The following is a 4,905-nucleotide window of genomic DNA, read 5'->3' as shown; positions in this document are numbered from 1 at the left end:
CTAGGAGAAATCCTCCTTGACGTTTTACGTGGCAGTGATTTTTTGAATATGACACTGAAGACACAGACAATGAAAGCAAAAATAAACAAGTGGGCCTACGTCAAAGTAAAAAGTTTCTGCACAGTGAAAGAATCAATCAACAAAATGCAAAGGCAACACATGGAATGGGAGAAAATATTTGCAAACTATATATCTGGTAAGGGGCTAATATCCAAAATATAAAAGGAACTCATACAACTCAAGAGCAAAAAAAAAAAAAATCAAAAATCGGCAGAGGATCTGAATAGACATTTTTTCAAATAAAACATACAAATGGTCAACAGCTATATGAAAAAGTGGTCAGCATCCACTAATCATCACAACCACAAGGAGACATCACCTCACACATGTTAGGGTGGCTATTATCAAAAAGTCAAAAAATTTCAAATGTTGGCAAGGATGCAGAGAAAAGGGAATTCTGTACACTATTGGTGGGAGTGTAAATTATTACAGCCATTATGGAAAACAGTATGCAGTTCCTCAAGAAACCTAAAAATAAAACCTAAAATAAAAATTGTATAATCCAACAATTTCACTTCTGAGAATATATCCAAAGGAAATAAAATCAGCATCTCAAAGAGATATCTACACTTCCATGTTCATTGCACCATTATTCACAATAGCCAATGGAATAGGATATGGAAATAACTTAAGTATTTGTCAATAGATAAATGGATAAGGAAAATGTGGTATATATACAATAAATTATTATTCTGCCGTTAAAAAGAAGGAAATCCTGTCATTTGTAAGAACATTGATAAACCTAGAGGACATTAAGCTAAGTGAAATAAGCCAGACACAGAAAGCCAAATACTGCATGATCTCACTTAAATAAAAAATCTAAGATGGAATGTAAAAAAGTTGAACCCATAGAAAGAGTAGAATTGAGGTTGTCAGTGTGTGGGAATCTAAAATTCTAAAATCTGAAAAAGTCAAACTCATAGAATGTGGAATCTAAAAACGTTGAACTTACAGAAACAGAGTAGAACAGTTGTTGCCCCCAGGGAGGCAGGTGAGCAACGGCAAAATGTTGGTCAAAGGGTATAAGCTCTCAAAAAGCTCTGGAGATCTAATGTCCAACATGGTGGCTACAGTTAATAATAATGTATTGTGTACTTGAAATTTGCTAAGAGAGTAGATCTTAAGTAGATCTTGCACACACCACCATCCCCCCCAAAAAAACAAGGTAACTATGTGAAGTAAGGAACAGGTTGTTAATTAGATGGGGGAATTATTTCATAATGTATATGTTTATTAAAACATCACATTGTATATCTTAAATATATATATCATTTTTGTCAGTTATACCTCAATAAGGATGGGGGACAGAATTTTATAGCTATCCACTTTAAAGAAAATACTTTACATAGAAATTTCTGTAGGAAAAAAAATTGTTATTACAGATCTGAATTTCTCTAGCCTGTAACTTTCATTTTCCTTTTGAAATGATAGTTCTTTGTAATGGAATTGTTAAAAACTGAAGGTTGGTTACTTGGAAACCCAGTTATTGAGTTTTCTTATGCTGTCTGAAATTTAAAGTACTTCAGCATAGATAATGTGATATGTAGGTGTCTGTTTAAATTAGCATTAATCTATATCCAAGAAGATGCTTAACACTCAGTATACTCTAATCATAAACTCACACGTGAAAGGTGGGTTGCATATGAAAGATGCTGTACTCTGGATAATTCTTCCAGAGCTTCAAAACTTGCTATCTGCATCTGCACTTAAAGAGTCTCAGAAGAGATAATATAAGACTATTTTCAATAGTGAAATGAATGATATGCTTCCACTCTTGGATGAACAGAAGAAGTATGAGAAATGAAGAGCCTGGCAGCTTAACACCTTGGGAAAAGACTCCTAAAATTTAGAACCCTATCTTGCATTCCTCCCCTTAATGAAGGGTTTTCTTGTCTGACACAATTAGAAAGTTAGCTGATCTTTCAGCCAGAACACTTTCTCATTTTTCCTGGGAATTAGCCTTTCAGGCAAAGTGGTTACTAGAGTTCCTAGATGATCAGAGTATCAGGACTACACTGAGCTTACAGAGCAAGAAGTATGACTGTTTGGGAGTCTGCTTGTAATGGGTATTTGTACACCTCTTGATCTGAGACTTTCATGAGAGGTTGTAGAAAGATGTACACCTCAGTGACTATACACCCTGTTTTGCCCAGGAGGGTCCCAGTTTGCACTTACTGTCCAGTCTTGGTTTTTAATAACACCACTTTTCACTTCTAAAAGTGTCCAAGTTTGAATAAATTATAAGGATACCCTTTCGTGGTATTTTAAAACATATGTCCACAAATTCTTTGCTATTTCTCCCTCAAGAGAAGGAGCCTAATTCCTCACCTCTTGAGTACAGGCTGGACTTAGTGACCGGCTTCTAAGGAATTAAATAAGGCAGAAGTGATGCTATATAACTGTGGCCCATGTCCTAAAAGATCCCCTTGCTTTTTTAGTATTTTTAGTAGAGATGGGGTTTCACCGTGTTAGCCAGGATGGTCTTGATCTCCTGACCTCGTGATCCACCTACCTCAGCCTCCCAAAGCGCTGGGATTACAGGTGTGAGCCACCATGCCCGGCCTAAGAGCCCCTTGCTTTTTTTTAGGGGGGACCACTCACTGGGGGGAGACCAGCTGCCATGTTGTGAGAACACCAAAGTAGGCCTAAGATTAGGCCCAAATGGGAAGGACCTGAGGTCTCCTGCCAACAGCCAAGTCAAGCAGGCCATTTTGGATGTGGATCCTCCCGCCCCAGTCAAACATTCAGAGACAACAGCCCCAACTGATAGCTTAACTACAGCTTCATGACAGACCTTGAGCTAGAACCACCTAACTAAGCCATTCTCAGATTCCTAATTTTCAGAAACTGAAAGAATGTAAATATTTGCTCAGCACTGCTAAGTTCTGAAGAATTTATTATGCAGCAAAATAGAATACAACTACCTATAGCTTTCACAAGTTCTCATCTTTAGACGTCATTGATATTTACTATGACAAATGAAAATGACCAAATTGCCCTAGGTCTGACTGAGCCCCAAACCCTCTCAGTATGTTCATATTTCAGCATGGCAAAGCAAAAATTAACCATTCAATTACACTTAATAGTAGTAATAGCCATCACTTTTTGGACATTTAGAGTTTTCACTAGGATTTTGTATAGATTTACCTGATATACTTCTCACAATAAGCCCTATGAAAGGTATTCCCAACTTCATTTTGTAAGCAAGAAATCTGAGATTCAGGTAAGGCAGGCTCCAAAAGTTCCCACAGCCATTCATTGGTGGAACCAGCTCTCCACCCAGGTCTATCTGACTCCAAGGTTCACGCTCTTCACCAAACTTAAAAATACACACTACTGTCTTTCAACAAAGAATCCAAAAAAAAAAAAAAAAAAACCAGAAATTTTAGTGAAAGACAATGAACAAATGCAGAGAAACTTTGTCTGAAAAAGAGAATATGTAAGGTTTTATATGCTGTTGTTAAACCATATTTTTTTCAAAGCAAATAATACATTCATATGGTTCAAAAGACACAAAAGATATTTTGACAAGACAGCACTCACCTTTGCCCCCAACCACCTGGTGACCCTTCCTGAAGGCAATGAACATTGTTTCTTGCATATCTTTCCAAATATATTCTATATGTGTAGAAGACCATGCCTGCATATACTCCCCACCACTACCATTCTTTCTTACTCCAGTGATAGCATAGACTGTACATTGTTTGGCACCTTTTTTTTAACCTAAGAATGAATTTTGGATGTCATTAAGAATCAGTGAATAACAAAGTATCTTCACTTTTTTTTTTCTCTTTGAGACGGAGTCTCACTCTGTCACCCAGGCTGGAGTGCAGTGGTGCGATCTCAGCTCACTGCAAGCTCAGCCTCCCAGGTTCACACCATGCTCCTGCCTCAGCCTCCTGAGTAGCTGGGACTACAGGCGCCCGCCACCACGCCTGGCTAATTTTTTTGTATTTTTAGTAGAGATGGGGTTTCATCGTTTTAGCCAGGATGGTCTCGATCTCCTGACCTCATGATCCGCCTGCCTTGACCTCCCAAAGTGCTGGGATTACAGGTGTGAGCCACCACGCCCGGCCCTCACTTCTTTTTTTTTTTTTACAGCTGCATTATATTCTATTGAATTGTATAACATAATTTATGTAATGACTACCCTTTTAATAATGATTTTAGTTATTTGCAATCCTGTTATTTCAAAACAAAATGCTGTGATGAATAACTTTGCCCATATATCATTTCTAAATGCAAGTTCTCAGCCCCATAGACTACACTGACTTGCTGAAGGTTCAGTCCTAAGGCATTATGGACTAAATTATTTACTAGCTTAACGTTAAAATTATAAGTACTGTGTTGTGATTTTTATTGTTATAGTTTCTAATTTGGTCTTGAGGTCTCTGTGGAAAATGGCCATAAGCCAAGATAGCCACTTGCTAGGAGAGCCCTGGTTCAAGTGTGTTGGTCATGTGAGACACAATGAGAAGGTGAAACCAAATTGCATAAAACAGAAGAAATGTATGACTTACATATCCCAGAGAGGTTAGGGGTCCTGACGGGAGGCTCACAGAAGTCTGGAGGCAACAGGGAGCTCAGCCACCATGTGGGGAGCGAGAGCGGAGAGAGCACATGTGGGACGAGGCTTTCATTAAGGCCCATTAGCCTTCCTGAGGGGGTTGTGAATTGTCTGGTTTAAAGAAAACACAGATGAAGGGGGTAACTTATTAACACGACTCTGGTGTGGGCCATTAGGTTTATCATGGCCAGCAGCTGTGGGATGAGGAACAAGTGGGCTATATTGTAAACAACCACACAGGGAGAGGAAGTTTTCACCTGGTCAAATGCGACGGGATA

This window comes from Hylobates moloch, unplaced genomic scaffold (assembly GCF_009828535.3).
Source record: "Hylobates moloch isolate HMO894 unplaced genomic scaffold, HMol_V3 SCAFFOLD_1, whole genome shotgun sequence".
Taxonomy (NCBI): Eukaryota; Metazoa; Chordata; class Mammalia; order Primates; family Hylobatidae; genus Hylobates; species Hylobates moloch.
This window is presented reverse-complemented; position numbering follows the sequence as displayed.